Source organism: Sus scrofa, chromosome 6 (genome assembly GCF_054392235.1).
Source record: "Sus scrofa isolate SSC_HxYL_T2T_F1_AM1 chromosome 6, Sscrofa_HxYL_maternal_Yorkshire_Landrace_v2.0, whole genome shotgun sequence".
Taxonomy (NCBI): Eukaryota; Metazoa; Chordata; class Mammalia; order Artiodactyla; family Suidae; genus Sus; species Sus scrofa.
In genome coordinates, this window is record NC_139388.1 from 114385090 (window position 1) to 114404167 (window position 19078).

General features: G+C 38.4%; 1 protein-coding gene and 1 long non-coding RNA gene across 20 annotated transcripts in view; one reads left to right on the plus strand and one right to left on the minus strand.

The window, feature by feature from the left end:
• Positions 1–7544, plus strand: part of LOC146402773 (uncharacterized) — a 341109-nt gene extending 333565 nt beyond the window's left edge. The window contains exon 2 of the long non-coding RNA XR_014807814.1: positions 3666–7544. This is a non-coding gene — a long non-coding RNA (uncharacterized LOC146402773). The remainder of the gene's footprint in view (positions 1–3665) is intronic.
• The window catches only part of ZNF521 (zinc finger protein 521), an 847543-nt gene that overhangs the window by 60633 nt on the left and 767832 nt on the right, over positions 1–19078 (minus strand). The window lies entirely within an intron of this gene.

The following is a 19078-nucleotide window of genomic DNA, read 5'->3' on the forward strand; positions in this document are numbered from 1 at the left end:
ATAGATGAGTGGTTTTCAGGATACATCATGAGGTAAAATGAAGTTCTAATATAAATTTATCTTCTACATTTTATGGACCTGAACAGTGATGCATTATTGATGAAGAAATTAAGAAATTTCTCACACAGAGGTTTTCTCCCCATGATTGAGATGAAGGTAGCCTGCGAATGTGAGGAAAAGAAAAGAAAGATGTTTTGGTCACAGGTTGCTGGGGAAAAATCAGCAAATTGTGGTATGAATGATATCAGAGAGAATGGAAGCTGACAAGTTTTACATAAAAATGATAAAAAAGGAAGGAGAGAAAATCAAGAAGTATATGTCAAATCACTATATTGTATGCCTTAAAGTTAGAGGATGTTATATGTCAGTTACATCTCAAATCAAGTGGAATAAGTCAGGAACAAGCTTTAAGAGTGGGAAGTGAAATTTGGTCTAGTCAGAAAGGTGTAATTCATATACATTCAGATATTTATAGATGTTTTGGTTTGCTCAAACATAAAGTACTTGATTTAGAACAAGACTCTATTTGCTTCTGCTTAATTGAATTATAATTTACACAGTCAATATTACACTTACCATTGAAAATCTGAACCAAATTTTCCTCTATTTGGGATCAGAATGACTAATAATTAGAGATATAAACAATAATAATTTGTATGGGTGACTACTTAAGACAAAGAGGCAGAAGAAACAAAAATTTGTCGACTACATTGTTAGAAAGCATATTGTATTAGTTTTTGATATGCATATTGGTGGCTGAAATGTTGAGCCAAGACTTATTTCAAAAAAAAAAAAAAAAGCAAATAGAAAAATATGTGAGGACAAAGGGAAAGCAACAATATTAACAAAACCTCACTCAGTTTAATACAAAGATTAATATTCTCAAAGTCAAAAAACATTAGCGCTATTAAGTACTTTCATGCAATCTCCTCATTTCCTGGGGTAAAGAGACTGCCTTGGTTATGCAGCTACTTAGTTTAAGGGAAAGAACTGAAAAGCAAGTTTCCTAAATCACAGCCCTGGGCCCAGTCCACTGAACCCATTAATTTGCTTAAGATGGTAGGGAGCATGAATCTACTGTAAACATTGAGTTAACAGGAGACTCTAATTAGCACCTTAAAGTGTATACCACTCATAAAAATACTCTAACATAACCCGGATCTACCTTGACCTACTACACTTCCTATAAGAAATATTAATTCCATATTTACTAATAATTTTTGGTTCACAGAATTTGAAAGTGCTTTTGAGGGCACTGTCCTGAATGAACCCAGCTCTCTTAAAAGATCTGTCCACAGAGATACGATCCTTTCATTAACCTTCTGATAAATGGTCCCCTTTATGCCTTGTAAGTAATTCAGGTTCACTCAATTATTTTCATAAATTGTCATTCCAGTATCTTTTAGAGGAACACATGAGGGGTTGTGAGCCAAGAAATCTGAATCCTGGCCCCACCTTTGCTTGGTGCTTGGTAAGTCATGGAACCAGTGTGGATCTCAGCTTTCTCATGAAAGCAAAAGGGGACAGAATGCTAAGTTTTTCCAAATCTCTTTATTTGTAAGGGCCAGGAGAACAAATCCCTCATTTTGTATTTGAAACTGTATTATTTATTTTCTTTCCTTCTCATTTCCTTTCTGTACTCATCAACAAGCAAAAAGATCTGTGAAAAGACACAGAGTAGGGATCTGCTAAAGTAACTGTCATCATTTTTCTACATCTTATTTTTTAACATCAGCTCTAGGACTGCTTCTTTTATTCTCCTTAGTTTTCTGGCCATTTGGGCCTTGCTTCAGAAACTAGGTAATATGCTAGGTAAAAGCATTGATAATCAGATGGTTTTTGAGGAGTGATGAAATGACAAAAATGGAAGAATTGGGGCTGCCTTTATAAATTTATGGTTTAAATTTCAGAGAAATCCTTTTTCTTTTTTTTAACTTCTTTTATTTGTCCTGAACTCTTTCCCTTTGTTCTTAATTCTCATCCAGATTTCCTTCCTGATTTTGCTGTACTGATGATTCTCATTGGTTTGGCTATTTTGATCTTATTTTCAATTGGGAATCAATAAATGACCTACCTATGCTGACAGCCCTCATATCTAGTAAAAATTCTATTCATATAAGTTATGAAATAAGCAGAAATGCTTTGACCTAAAAAAATTAAATATCCATGTCAAATATACTCCTCCATAGTATAAATACAGCTTCCAAAGCTCCTATTTTTAAGCCATAGGTATTAGAAAGATTTATGCATAAATGCTTTGCGTCCCTTGTCAAAGATTAATTGACCATAGGTGTCAGGGTTTATTTCCGGATTCTCTATTCTGTTCCATTGGTCTGTCTGTCTGTTTTGATACCAGTACCACACTGTTTTGATGACTGTGGCTTTGTAGTATTTCTTGAAGTCTGGGAGAGTTATGCCTCCTGCTTGGTTTTTGTTTCTCAGGATTGCTTTGGCGATTCTGGGTCTTTTGTGGTTCCATATAAATGTTTGGATTGTTTGTTCTAGTTCTGTGAACAATGTCATGGGTAATTTGATAGGGATTGCATTGAATCTGTAGATTGCTTTGGGTAGGATGGCCATTTTCACAATATTGATTTTCCCAATCCAGGAACATGGAATATCTTTCCATTTCTTTACATCTTCTTTGATTTCTTTGATTAAAGTTTTATAGTTCTCGGCATATAGGTCCTTTACCTCCTTGGTCAGGTGTATTCTGAGGTATTTGATTTTGTGAGGTACAATTTTAAAAGGTATCGTATTTTTGTATTCCTTTTCTAATGTATACAGAAATGCAACTGACTTCTGAATGTTAATCTTATATCCTGCTACTTTGCTGAATTTATTAATAGTTCAAGGAATTTTGGGGTTGAGTCCTTAGGGTTTTCTATGTATAGTATCATGTCATCTGCATACAGTGACAGTTTGATCTCTTCTCTTCCTATATGGATGCCTTTGATTTCCTTTGTTTGTCTAATTGCTGTGGCTAGGACTTCCAAAACGATGTTGAAGAGCAGTGGTGAGAGTGGGCATCCCTGTCTTGTTCCAGATTTGAGTGAGAAGGCTTTCAGTTTTTCCCCATTGAGTATTATATTTGCTGTGGGTTTATCATAAATGGCTTTGATTATATTCAGGAGTGTTCCCTCTATACCCACTTTGGCGAGGGTCTTGATCATGAATGGATGTTGAACTTTATCTAATGCTTTTTCTGCGTCTATTGAGATGATCATATGATTTTTGAGTTTTTTTTTGTTAATGTGGTGTATGATGCTGATTGATTTGCGTATGTTGAACCATCCTTGTGAACCTGGGATGAACCCAACCTGGTCATGGTGTATAATTTTTTTGGTATGTTGTTGGATTCGGTTGGCTAAGATTTTGTTGAGAATTTTTGCATCTATATTCATCAATGATATTGGCCGATAGTTTTCTTTTTTGGTGGTATCTCTGTCTGGTTTTGGAATGAGGGTGATGGTGGCATCATAGAATGTCTTTGGGAGTATTCCTTCTTCTTCAACCTTTTGAAAGAGTTTAAGGAGGATGGGCACCAATTCCTCTTTATATGTTTGATAGAATTCACCTGTGAAGCCATCTGGTCCTGGACTTTTATTTGTAGGGAGTGATTTTATGACCTCTTCAATTTCATTTCTAGTGATTGGTCTGTTCAGTTGGTCTGTTCCTACTTGATTCAGTTTTGGCAGGCTGTAAGATTCTAGAAAATTGTCCATTTCTTCCAGATTGTCAAACTTGTTGCCGTATAGTTGTTCATAGTATTCTCTTATGGTTTTTTGTATTTCTGCTGTATCCGTTGTGATTTCTCCTTTTTCATTTATAATTTTGGTTATTTGGGTTCTTTCTCTCCTCTTTTTAGTGAGTCTGGCAGGGGTTTGTCAATTTTGTTCACCTTTTCAAAGAACCAACTCTTGGTTTTATTAATTTTCTCTATTGTTTTTTGAGTCTCTATTTTATTGATTTCTTCAATGGGAAAAAGAAAGTCTATTCAGCAAGCATTGCTGGGAAACCTGGACAGCAACATGCAAAGCAATGAAACTAGAACACACCCTCACACCACGCACAAAAATAAACTCCAAATGGCTGAAAGACTTAAATATACGACAGGACACCATCAAACTCCTAGAGAAAACATAGGCAAAACACTCTCTGACATCAACATTATGAATATTTTCTCAGGGCAGTCTCCCAAAGCAATAGAAACTAGAGCAAAAATAAACCCATGGGACCTAATCAAACTGAAAAGCTTTTGCACAGCAAAGGAAACCCAAAAGAAAACAAAAAGACAACTTACAGAATGGGAGAAAATAGTTTCAAATGATGCAACGGACAAGGGCTTAATCTCTAGAATATATAAACAACTTACACAACCCAACAGCAAAAAAGCCAATCAATCAATGGAAAAATGGGCAAAAGACCTGAATAGACATTTCTCCAAAGAAGATATACAGATGGCCAACAAACACATGAAAAAATGCTCAACATCGCTGATCATAAGAGAAATGCAAATCAAAACTACCATGAGATACCACCTCACACCAGTCAGAATGGCCATCATTAATAAATCCACAAATAACAAGTGCTGGAGGGGCTGTGGAGAAAAGGGAACCCTCCTGCACTGCTGGTGGGAATGTAAACTGGTACAGCCACTATGGAGAACAGTTTGGAGATACCTTAGAAATCTATACATAGAACTTCCATATGACCCCGCAATCCCACTCTTGGGCATCTATCCGGACAAAGCTCTACTTAAAAGAGACACATGCACCCGCATGTTCATTGCAGCACTATTCACAATAGCCAGGACATGGAAACAACCTAAATGTCCATCGACAGATGATTGGATTCGGAAGAGGTGGTATATATACACAATGGAATACTACTCAGCCATAAAAAAGGATGACATCATGCCATTTGCAGCAACATGGATGGAACTAGAGAATCTCATCCTGAGTGAAATGAGCCAGAAAGACAAAGACAAATACCATATGATATCACTTATAACTGGAATCTAATATCCAGCACAAATGAACATCTCCTCAGAAAAGAAAATCATGGACTTGGAGAAGAGACTTGTGGCTGCCTGATGGGAGGGGGAGGGAGTGGGAGGGATCGGGAGCTTGGGCTTATCAGACACAACTTAGAATAGATTTACAAGGAGATCCTGCTGAATAGCATTGAGAACTATGTCTAGATACTGATGTTGCAACAGAACAAAGGGTGGGGGAAAACTGTAACTGCAATATATACATCTAAGGATAACCTGACCCCCTTGCTGTACAGTGGGAAAATAAAATAAATAAATAAATAAATGCTTTGCGTTATATAAATCCAAGCTATAATCATTGTACTAGGTAGTTCTACTTTAGGAGTTTTACATTGCTTATGGAATTTTCTAGTACGGTGTTATTTAAAAACATTCAACCAAAATTTCCTAAACACCATTTATGAGCATTGAGCACATATAAAAGTGACTTCAATTAGTTGACATTATATGCCTACCAAGTACCTCAAAGAGGAGTTCCCTTGTGGCACAGGGGTTAACGAATCTGACTGGGAACCATGAGGTTGTGGGTTCGATCCCTGGCCTTGCTCAGTGGGTTAAGGATCCAGTGTTGCCATGAGCTGTGGTGTGGGTCGCAGACGTGGCTCAGCTCCCTCGTAGCTATGGCTCTGGCGTTGGCTGGTGGCTACAGCTCCAATTAAGACCCCTAGCCCGGGAACCTCCATATGCCATGGGAGTGACCCTAGAAAAGGCAAAAAGACAAAAAAAAAAAAAAGTACCTCAAAGAATACACACACATCAGATAATATCAGTCTTAGTTGTGAATTCACCTTTAATATGATATTTGATCTCATCAATTAAAAAGTTTATATATACCTCGAAGGGAGGGGTAGACTTTCTCCTGTTTTTATTTACAATGAAAACTAAATTTTAAGCAGCCACATGGGAACATGGTAGGCAATAATCCATTGCTGAACATTAGTATTTGTCTGATTTATTGATCGAATGAAATGAGATCTCTGATTCAACTCAAGAGTTTGGCATTTTACACTTTACAATTTGTAAACCTTTGACTAATACTAAATTTCAAAGAAGTCTATTGATGTGGAACAAATCTGGCCTGAGACTAAGAGATATCAAGACATACATTACATTCAATTTGTGGTTCAACTTCTCTTCCTAAAATGAAACAGTAACTGGTAAGTCTTTTTGAATAGTCCATTGTGTGTGTGTGTGTGTGTGTGTGTGTGTGTGTAAAAAGCTCAATTACAGGCTAACAAGACTGTATCAATTATCTCTTTGGCTACGTGGATCCAAATAAGTAGGTGCTGCATCAAGTAATTTAGCACAAAATTGACTAAAAATAGCGAATCTGGTAAAACTAATGCGTATGTGTGTATACGCATGTCTATAAAATGGTAAAAATGTAAAAATTTCCAGGATAGATTTTGCCTTCAAAATTGCTTTATCATCATCATAATTATTATGAGTAGAAAGGTATAAATTGGCTGTGGTTTTGCTATTGTTTCTAAAATATAAACTTGCTGTTATTCAGTAGTAGCTGGCCCTTTACATTTTAATGTGGACATAAGCCCATATTTTGCAAGTGTTTGACTGCTACGTAAGTGCAAAATTAGGAAACGGTGTATTTTATCTTACATTCCATTTCTAGTTACAGTGAGCTTTTTACTCTAGTACAATGTTTGTATACTATGCCCCCTTTCAATGGCCCTCGCAGATGTAATTTTTGCCTCCATGTACTTTTTACATCAGGAATTTGGATCCAAGGAAGAGCCTCAAGAAACAGAAGAGACTTCTCCAGGACAACTGATAAGAATAAACAGTCTCAAAAACTTGAAAGTAATGGAGACCATATGGTAATTCCCCCACAGTTTTCTCAATCCCATGAACCCATTTCCAACTCTCACAAGCAACCCTTGGCTTCTCAGAACCTTTTCTTCCTAATTAAATTGACCGGGAAACATTCCTCTCGTTTTCTAGCTCCTTACTTTGTAGGATGCAAACTCGTAATTGAAGTCAGGCTATTGATGATATGCTTATATTCTAAATAGTAACGTTATAAATTTAAATGAAGCAGTATCATGTTCCAGCTCTTCAAATGAACAGCTCATTCCATATAAATGGAAGGACTATTAATAACTACATTGTTTTTCTATTCCTCCGTAGTTTCAATTAGTTATACAGATATTTACTTCCTTCTTTTTACCTGTGTACTATTTAAAATTCTTTACTCAACTGAAGATGCAGCTCTGTTTTGTGGAATACGTAAAGTGACGCATGAGAAACATTTACCTCCCAGAAATTATTAAAGGGCTAAAGAAGAGCCACATACAAACACTCTAGAAATGCCCATTTAAGTGGACAGAAGTCCTTTTTTTTTTTTGCCCTTCTTTTTTAACTTTTTTTTATTATAGTTGATTTACAGTGTTCTGTTAATTTCTGCTGTACAGAAAATGACCCAGTTATACACATATCTTTTGAAATTTTTCTACTTAAGAGACAAGTATAAGACAAATCTTGGATATTAGGAGAAAATTTTACTCTGAACAACTCCAGTGATTAGTGCATATTTGGAATGTCATGTAAAATTCATAATAAAAATAAACCAAAGGATTAAATTAATGTAATTGCTGCACTTGTATTTTTTGGCACTGAGAAAGACTGTCTTTCTCCGATAGCCTCCAGCAGCGTAAACTTGGATGAGCCATTTGACCTCTCTAGGACTGAGTTTATCCATTGGGCCAAGTGATTCATAAGGTCTGTTCCAGTTCTAAAAACACTGTGGGTTTGTATTATTGGTGGGGAATGCTTTAATAAAGCTCTGACTGACAAATATTGTAAAGTTATACATCAAATACGAAGACACGCTGTACCATGAGTGAGTGTGGGGGCTGGAGGGGCAAGTGTAGAAGGGAGAAAAAGGTGAAAGCTATGCTTGTGGGAGGTGAGTAATCAGCCTGAAATGAAAAGGAGATTTTTGTGTGGGTGTATACAACAATCCTACCATAGCAATAACAGACATGTTGTTAAAGACTTGAACTCTGAAATAGGGGGTTTAGATTTTGGTCTGTAGCTACAGAAATAGGATAAATATAGAGTGGGGAAAGAAAGGCTGGAGACTCTTCAGCATTAATCATATCAATGGCCAAACTCTTTCAGACACTTACTGTATTTAAGGCCTTATACTCCACCCCTTACATAATTAACTCATTAAAATAACAGAAACAACAACTGTGAAACAGGTGCTGTTATTATTGCTTTTTAAAAAAAGAAAATAGAGGGAAAAGGAAAATTTAAGTAATATCCCTAACCACAAACACAAAAATGTTGTAGCAAAGAGGCCTACTACAACAGATCTAGAATAACTTGGAGAGGAACCAACACATATGAATTTATTTTCAGAAATGTGATTTTTGGAAAAACATTGATTGTATTTAAAAATATGTGTACATTTTAAGTGTAGCCATCAGTCATTACAATGAAGTTTTATTTTTGGAAGAGAAAAATACATTCAGAGTGTTAGTTGTGCTTGTGAGCTTCTGAGAATGAATGTATTATTAAAGAAAAATAAATTTCAAACAAAAACCCCTGATCCAATTCAAATCAGACCTGGTTATATAGTGTTTGAAACATCTATGTGAATTCTTCCAAACATTTAAGGAACAAATGACACCAATTCTTTATAATCTGTCTCAGAAAAGAGAAGCAGATGGAATACTTCCTAAGTAGTCTGTGAGGTCAGCATTATCCTAGTACTAAAACCAGACAAACACGTTACAAGAAAAAACTACAGACTGATACGTCTCATGAACATATATGCAAAAATCCTCAAAAAATTAGCAAATTGAATCCAGTGGTGTTTAAGAAGAATTACACACTTTGTATGATCAAATGGGATTTTTCCAGGTATGCAAGTTAAATTCAACATTGTAAATCAATTAATGTAACCCATCACATCCATAGTTGATAGTAAAAAAATCACATGATCAGATCAACAGATGAAGAAAAAGCATTTGACAAAATCTAACACCAGTTCATCAAAATTCTCATCAAACTAGGAATAGAGGGGGATCTCCCCCACCTCATGAATGGCATTTACAAAAGCCCTGCAGCTAACATCATACTAGCAGTAAGAAACTAGAAGCTTTCCCCCTAAGCTCTACAATGAAGCAAGAATGATGTCCCCTCTCAACACTCCTATACAACACCATGCTGAAAGCCCTGGCTAATGTGAAAAGAAAAGGAAAAGAAATAAAAGGTGTACAGATTGCAAAAGAAGAAATAAAACTGTCTTTGTACACATGACATGAATGACGATGTAGAAAATCCCCCTAAACTGACCTAAAAACCTTTTGGAACTAAGAAGTGATTACAGCAAGTTTGCAGGCTACAAGGTTAAATAGGTGAATATATAAAATTCAATTGCTTGAGCAATTGGAATTTGAAATTAAAAACGTGCAATGAGCAATTGGAATTTGAAATTAAAAACACAGTACTATATCAAAACCAAAAAATATTCAGGTATAAATTTAACAAAATTTAACAAAAATAAGATCCATCTGAGGAAAACTACAAAATTCTGATAAGAGAAATTTTAAAAAGATCTAAATAAATGGAGAGGTATTTTATGTTCATGGATAGAGATTCAGTATTGTTACGATGCTAGTTCTTCCCAACTTGATCTATAGATTCCATGCAATCCCAAAGTTCCAGCAAATTACTTTGTGGATATATAAAAAAAAAATCATACTAAAGCCTGTATGAAAGGACAAAAGACTTAGACTAGCCAACAAAATATTGAAGAAAAACAAAGTCAGGTGAATGATGTTACCCAACTTCAAAGTTTATTATAAAACTATAGCAATCAAGGTAACATGGAACTAGTGAGAGAAAAAAACAGATCAGTGGAACAAAATGGAGAGGTGAGAGACAGATTCACACAAATATAATGAATTGGTCTGTAATGAATGAGTGAAGGCCGTCCAGTGGAGAAAGGACAGTCTTTTCAACATGTGGTGCTAGAACAACTGGACATTCACATGCAAAAAAATGAGCCTAGATATAGACCCTACATCTTTCATAAAAATAACTGAAAATCGATCATAGACTAGATGTACAACACAAAAATAAAACCTTGAGAAAGTAACACAGTAGAAAATCTAAGTACCTGGCATTTGGCAATGAATTTTTAGCTACAACTTCAAAAGCATGATGCGCGAAAGAAAAAAAGTTGAAAAATTGGACTTCATTTAAATAAATAAAACTTCTGCTCTGCTAAAGAGGATGGTAAGGGAATGAAAATATAAGCCATGGGCTATGAGGAAATTTGCAAACACATGCCTGATAAAAGGACTTTTATCCAAAACATGAGAAGAAATATGAAGATTCAACAATAAGAAACAAACTATCCATTTAAAAAGTGGAAAAATAATCTGAAGAGACACTTTGCCAAAGATGATATACTGGAGGCAAAGAAACATGGAAAGATGTTCAACATCATCTGTCATTAGTGACTTGCAAATTAAAACAACAATGAAATACCATTATATACCTATTAGAATGGCTAAATTCTAAAATACTGACCAAATCAAATGCTGACAAGGATGTCGAACAAGGGAAACTCTCCTTCATCACTGGTGAGAATGCAGAATGTGACAGCTCCTTCAGAAGAGAATTTGACAGTCTTTTCCAGAAGCTAAACATAATACCAATACCTGATTCAGCAACTGCTCTCGTATGTTTATTCAAATGAGTTGAAAACTTATGTCCATATGAAAACCTGCACATGGATGTTTATGGCAGCTTTCTTCATACTTGCTGAAACTTGGAAGCAACCAAGATGCCCTTTAGTAGGTGAACAGATAAACTGTGATACATCCAGACGATGGAATAATCCAGTGCTTAAAAGAAATGAGCTATCAAGTCATGAAAAGACATGGAGGAAACTTACATGCATATTACTTAGTAAAAGAAGCCAGTCTGAAAAGGCTTATACTGTATGATTCCGACTATATGACATTCTGGAAAATGCAAAATTATGGAGACAATAAAAAGATCAGTGTTGCTAGGGGTTCAAGAGGAGGGGGAAAGCACATGGATTTGGGGGGCAATGAAACTATTTAATTAACAGTAATGTATTAATACTAGTTCATCAATTGTAACAAGTGTACCATAGCAAATGCAAGATGTTAATAACAATCTGTGGGGAGGGAGACTAAGATAACTCTCTGTACTTTCATACTTCTGTTCAATTTTTCTGTAAACCTAAATCTGCTCTAAGAAATAAAGTCTATTAATTAAGAAAATAAAATCAACCTAATCTAAAACAGACTGGGTTTTTTTTGTTGTTGTTGTTGGTTGTTTTTTGTTTCGGTCTATGGCATACAGTAGTGGAAAATGGATAGGGTAGTTACAAAAGTTTGGCAGCAGCCAGAGAGAACCAGAGGGAGGCAGGGAAAAGGTTCCTCCTTCCCATCCCTCTGGCCCCAGGACTGCCCTTCTCCTCTTTCCCCCCCGCCCCCGGCCAGAATCACCTGTTACCTGAGAACGTGAATGAGTCACTCCCCTCTTAAATTTCCTCAAGAAAACCAATGCACTACAAGATAAAGCGGAGACTCCCTGGCAAGGCACGCAAGGTCTGTAACAGTCAGGTGGGCTCCACTTCTTGGCATCCCCTGAGTCATTTCATGTCACCTGCCATATTTACAATTCCCCAAGAAGCTTTCACAACAGGAAGGTCCTCCTCTGGCCTTGCAAGCTCGTGCTTACTTTTTTTTTTTTTTTTTTGGTCTTTTTGCCATTTCTAGGGCTGCACCAACGGCATATGGAGGTTCCCAGGCTAGGAGTCTAATCGGAGCTGTAGCCGCCAGCCTCCACCACAGCCACAGCAACTCGGGATCCGAGCTGTGTCTGCAACCTCACCACAGCTCACGGCAACGCCAGATCCTTAACCCATTGAGCCAGTCAAGGGATCGAACCCACAACCTCATGGTTCCTAGTCGGATTTGCTAACCACTGAGCCACGACGGGAACTCCCCCATGCTTACTCTTCAAGTGTCAGTTAGGGAGTCCTTTTCCTAAGTCTTCTCTGAGCTCCCCAGGTATCTTTAAGATCCTTTTCCTGTGCTTCAGTAGACCCTGGAGATAAATACCACATTGTGATATAATTGTTTATTTGCATATCTGGAGCCTCATTTGACCCAAATTCTTTTAGGGAACCACTATGTTGTATTTGTCTTTATATCCCTAGTGTCTCAAACAGAGCCTAGTATATAGTAGGTGTTGAATAAATGCTTACTGAGTAAATACCAGGTACTGACTATTCAAGCTCTGATTCACTGCGGCCTCTATGGTAATAGCCTCTAGCTAGTATTTTAATAGTTCACACTTCTCTAATTAATTCTCACTTGTATATATAGTGAACTCCTGATTATCCACAAGAGGATTATCCACACTGTAGTTTAATGTAGCAAATCTTACTTTTAACTTCTTTCTGACATCACCAGCTGTTTACTTATGTCCTTCAATGACATTGTCACCAATTCCATCTACTTTTACTCCTCTATCAGCCGAAAGCCTGGCAGAGGTCGGAAGGGGAAAAAAAGGTATTTTCAAGGAAACAAGCATTTATTTGCCTCTCCTTACCTAAGGTTCTGGGCTTAAAAATGCAAGAGATCCTGAAGACAGAAAAAAAGAGGATATTAAGTAAAATCTGATAATTCTTTATCTTAAACTACAAATCTCTGAATAGCTTTGAGACCATGCTACTTAACAAATAATACTATATATGACATATCTTACGTCTATCATAGTAGTATCTTATAACTCTTAGTCATTTCAATTTTTTAATTTTTTTTTTTTTTGGATTCACCAACTTGATGATCACACTAACTGGCAGGATGTTTAGGCATAAAACAAGAGCAGCTGCACACCCCTAAAATAATCATATATTAAACACTATCTCCAATTTCAGGCTGCTAGTAAAGATAAAAAATAAGTACTGCAATTTCAGGCATAGGTTTTGGTTTGGTTTTCTTTTATGCTTCCTGGAGTATGTTATATGAAACTACTTTTTAATGTCATTTACATTAAACTCTTGAGTTGCTGACTGTGCCTGACTGTGCCTTGGATTTGTCTGAAGGCCCCCAGTAGTGAGTCTTCTTTTAAATTTAAAAGCCTAATGAACCCAGGTTTTCAAAAGTAGCTAATATTGGGTTGAGGGCCAAACAATATAAGGATGCAGAGCGACTTGCATTATTCCTAGAGCTATTTGATTTTGACAAGCCCACATTTGGTAATTAACAGGAGAATGCCCCCTTGGGCCGTTCTCCTGTTAGCTAAAATATCTTATAAATTACTGTAATAAAAGGGGAAAAAAAGGAACACGCTGCCTGTCAATGTTTCAACTTATCTAGCAAGAGGAGGAGACAAAGCCCTGATCTGGAAACATACAGATGCCAAATGGGAGCATCAATTCTACTGTCTGCCCCCACGGGAGAGAGTTCCCTAGTCACTGGTGGGACAGGCACAGAAGCAGCAACCGATTCCCCCCAGTGAAAGGTGTGTCGCCCCTTGGATAGGTAGTATTTTTATGATTCAGATTTATCTGCACTTTGGCAGCAATTTCATCATCGACTAAACACTAGGTCAGTGGACACAGCACATGCAATTGAGGAAGCGGCTTCAGATATTCGTTTTAAGGTCTCTTAGCAGAGTTTAATAAATAATGCCATCTACCAACAATGGAAAGTACAGTCTACTTTATTATACTGATCTAGATGAACGTGGTAACGCAGCCATAGAAATTCTGTCTGTATTTGTGGTGAGGAGTCAAACGACTCTCTTCACTGCCTCTGTTTGCACCCATCTGGCTACGAGCTTGTAATCGGCTAAAGGAATTGGAAGTAGACAAATGATCAGGTTTTATAGTCCATTTTCTTGAGGTGAAGCTTTAGCAATGATGTCATTTCTAATTCTGGCAAAGAGCACATACAATCTGTGACTAAGAACTGACTCAAAATTCTTTCAGTCCACACTTTTATTTTCTGTTTCATGCACATACACATTTATCAGTCTACCATAGACATAAAGACCCTCAAAAGATAACATGACACAACCAGAAATCCATTCTTTGCAGGGAATGAGGACTATTGTGTGTCTAAACAGATCTCTATTGGATACTCTGAATATCAGGTTGTCAGGTAAAGGCGTATGCAACAAATGTATTTAAAAATAAACTTTATTTTCTCACAGTGCAATTTTACCTATTGTTACCTAACCAACTTTTATTATCATCAGTATATTTTAATCTGGGGCATTAACCATGTTAGTTTGAGTTGACAACAGCTGCTGCCAATCGAAACAAAAGTTATCTATCTTCTATGACTTAGGAATCTTTTTTTATACCCTAGTTAAATGTCTGAAGGCATCAATGGGTATAAAATGTAGACTTATTGATAAAAATTCTGAGCCTGCAAGAGAATATAGCTCAAAAATAGCTGTGCTTGATCCATGGCAGACATAATCTGCTACTACTGCTGAATTTTAACCGGAACAGATCCAAAATCATGTCAGTGTTCCCATTTTGGTGCCACAGAGTAATGACATTTAATCAGGAATATTACCACACTCTTTTGGTGACAGCTGAGACACAAAACCAGCCAGCTGATGCAATTCCTGTCTTATTGTTGGCAGCCTATAGGCAGCAGCCACAAACAGGAAGCTGCCTTACCTTGTGTTATCTTATCAGAGGAAACTTTACGGAACAAGGCTTATAGTCAGACTGCAAGTGGAGTCCATCGCAGTTCCTAAAGACTTCCGGAACCATCCTGGTCTACACCTATCCCCGTGGCCAAAGTCAGCCTAAGGACTGAACTGTTCTAGATCTTCTAATGCAGTGATGCTGCCCTTGCCAGATGCAAGGCAACATGAGGCTTGCAGAATACACCCGCCATAGCTCCCACTCCATTAGATCGATGGCCTATAATTACCTGGGAATTACTTGGACACAAATCAATGGTGTATTACGTCCCATTCTTAACGAGCAGGGTAACTTTTGCCTGGTCTGCGGACGTCACGATAGAGACAATATCCCCATCTGCTTCCTCTGCCTGCCCAAACTGCATGAGATCCAGCCCAGAAAGACAGAGGATCAGGGAAGAGGGCTTCAAGCAGGCAGGGAGTGGGGCTGCGTGCCTTCCAACTCTGAAAACAGCCTTCCCTGCGGTGGTTGCAGGTTTTCCCTCAGCCTGATGTGCACCAAGATTGACATCTCTGAGATAAAAGGCACCGCATTCCATTAGATGTCATCGGCTTGGCCAGCCTCCTCCCCCGGCCACGCCCCAAGGGATCCAGCCACATTTCAATGACATCCATCAAGCTCAGGATCCCAGCTCAACAGTTTGCAGCAATTTCTCCATCTCACAGCTATCACCAAAAGAGGGGTGGGGAGGGGGACCAGGCAAGTTGTGGGAAGGGGCTGCTGGCCGCTATTTGATCAAACACCGAATGTGCAGCCCCATAACTAAACTGCCACAAACACACCTCGCTATCCTATAATACTTCTTAAAAGTAAAGGAACAGAGCTGGAGTCCTGCTGGATTTCCCTTAGCAACCTGACAGGCGCCCACAAGGTCAGCTAGCAGGAAGCGTAGAAAATTATACGGTGGGGAATTATCAGCTAAATTATTTCACTATACTCAGGATTTTTACTGTTCTTCCCAAGACAGTGGCCTCTTGCTACCCAGATTAGAAACAGGCATAAAAGGACAAGAATGACAAAAGGAAGGAGAAAGGAAAGAAAAACATTTTAAATGCCTTATTTATCTGATTATATACATATAATATGTATACACATTTATGTGTATATATGCACACATATATATATATATTTTTTGGCTTTGGGTTTTTTTTTTTTTTTTTTTTTTTAAATGCAACTCCTTGAGGCAGCTGCCCGGGGATCCAATCTGCTTGTTTTCTTTCTCTGGCCATGATGCTTCTTATCCTTTTTGTTTGTTTGTTTGGGGTGGAAGGACAATGGGGGTTGGGCTGGAGACTGCTTCCCGATCAGGTTTGCTGCACAAGCTCCAGCAGCAGGAGCAAGCATGATTTATCAATTAACAGGTAATGAAAAAAATTCTCTGCAATTACAGATATGATTTTGCTCAAACAGGAAGCGGCACCATACAACTGTGTACCCCTCTGAGGAATACTCAGCTCCTGTCACTAATGTGGAACACAGCTAATTTTAACAGAGTGTGTGTGGGTCCCTGGGGGGACTCCGTGTTGATGAAGGAATATACAGTAGGGAACACCCAGAGGACCCAGCTGATTGGAGAGCCCCAGGAAAGGTGTAGGGAAATTACATTTCCTGTTTCTTAGGAGAGTTATTAAAGGGAAAGGCAGCTTTAATCACTGAAAGACCAGTTGCTGTATTATTTTTGATTTATATACCAAAACAATACCCTTTATTCCTTGGTTGCTTTTTAATATATATGTCAGCTTAGTCAATATAATATTTCAGTGTAACATATAAACAGCTGTAGGATCTTGTTAAAATGTGAAGGGTTTTGAAAGATTATACAAGATAAACTGTATTATTGCTACTCAACCAAAAATCAGAGAAAATTAAAGTAGGCAGACAGAAATTTCCCTTTTTTCCCCTTTCAGGTGAATCAATAAGATTTTTTTTTTTTTTAAGAATAAACCATGAATTTCCTAATGCATAAAAAAAAGTTAGGGTTCTCAGTAGTTTCTTTTTCTGGGTATACAATTTCCTCAGAAAATTTTCATTCCTATGCAATAAATGCAGAAAGGACAGAGTGATTTGTTAAAATTATGTTTATGTCAGTTTGCTTAAAATACATCCATATGGTCAATATTTTATGTCAATAATTTAAACTTTGGGGATGGAGGAACCTTCAAGTCTCCCAGTTCAACCCTTTCATTTTTCAGGTAAGAAAACAAAGAGATGCTAAATACTAACAACACAGCAACAACCACAATAAATCTAACATCAGCTGGGTAATTACTCTGTTACACACTGCTCTGAGCTCTCTGCATATATTATTTTATTTTGCTTTTTAGGACCACATCTGCAGCATATGGAGGTTCCCAGGTTAGGGGTCTAATCGGAGCTATAGCCGCCGGCCTACGCCAGAGCCACAGCAACACAGGATCTGAGCCTCGTCTGCAACCTACACCACAGCTCATGGCAACGTCGGATCCTTAACCCACTGAGTGAAGCCAGGGATTGAACCCACAACCTCGTGATTCCTAGTCGGATTTGTTTCCGCTGCACCACAACGGGAACTTCTTGCATATGTTATTTTATTTAATTCTCACAAAAGCTCTACGAGGTATTATTATTATTAATTATCACAATTATTATTTTCATCTAAGGAGACGCTAAGGCTTAGAGAGGATAAGTGATTGACTCAAGATCAAACCTGAGAAGGGCAGAGGCAGGATGTGGGGCCAGGAAGTTTGGGCTCTGGAGTCTATGGCCTTAACCACTAAGCTACACCACCTCTTTTGTCATACACAGATACAGAGGCATAGGCACTAGGGACCAGTTTCCCTGATTTGGGGTCTAATCTAAAAATGAAGATGATCTGATATCTATTAGATGATGGTGAAATACTTCTGCACCAAGAAATCACCCCACAATGTTGAATTTCAAGAAGAAAATCCCAATCCCAATGTGAACTGTGAAACCCAATAGGACACCACACCCGCGCATTAGTGAGTGAATGTAGTCGTTGGATTGGGGGGAATGCAAATGACCTCGGGGAAAACTACAGGGGGAGGCCAGGGCTCCTACTGCTGTGACCCCTGACCTCCCAGAAGGATTCTCCTGGGTCCCCTCTAGCCCCCAGGTTAAGTCTTCCCACAGCACCAGCCAGTCCAAACCTGATTACATTTAAAAAAACACGCGTTCCATTCCTCTCCTTTTAAAATTTAATTGAAAGACTAAGTCTTCCTAAAATAACCAAAATCCATAACTATTCTCACAAACATCCTCCCTGAGATCTCCTCTGCTCACCAAAGCAGCATTAAAGAACTACCACGGTGTGTGCAGCATAAGTGCAAACAGCTTTCCTTTTAAAACACAAACCACATAGAAAGAGAGAAAGAAAGAGAAAAATAAAGAAGGAAGGAAGAAAGAGAAAGAAAGAGCTAACAACTCTAAGTGAGGGAGAACGCTCCTTCAAACCCTGCCCCACAGTATTACCTCTGGCAAAGGTTTCCTCTTTTGTTAGAATTGGAACATTTGGAAACAGGCTGCCCCTGCAAGCTTTGTTCTTGTTTCTTTGGAGGATTCCTCTGACAGTTCCTAACTGCATTATCAGGATTTGTCTCGCTGGTAATGGCCAATTCATTTGTATTACCACATTTAGACCTTACACTAAGCAGACAATCACAGGTATGAAGAGTGGTCCCACGGATTTCCTTGGAATTGACTGTCCTGGCTGGCTCAGGGGAAAAATCCTAGCAGGAAATCACGTTTCCCCTCCTCACTCTCCCTGCCCACCGTCTTACCAATCCGCAGATGGACTGACGGACACACATTGCGCATGCGTGCATGCACACACCGCCGCCTGCACAAACCCCAGCAGTTAAGCCTCACTTTCATCGGGAGAAGACCCGGACAGAGGTCGAGCCCAGACTGAAGGAACAACTCCGAGAGGCTAAGAGGCTTGCCACGTGTTAGTTCTAAGCGGCAAAGTCACTGGTTGATCCTGAGAACACGTGACCACTGTTTTTTAAGCAGCACTATTTCATAAGGGCTTAGAGAAGTCCTCCATTACTGGGCGTGCTCAGGCTTTTCCTCTCCATAGTTCCTGTTCCGTGACTCCCTTTTACACGTGATCTGTTTCCCAGGCCTCCCTTGTTCAGGCTTTCCCCACAGACATCCTTCCTTACCCACTGGAGTAGCGCCCCCACTGGTAGAGTCAGACACAAAGCCGTGCCCAAGGTTTCCTAGGCGGGCGAGGTCCCAGCCCACATCAGTCCAGCCCCAGAGACGCTACCTTTCCCGGATAT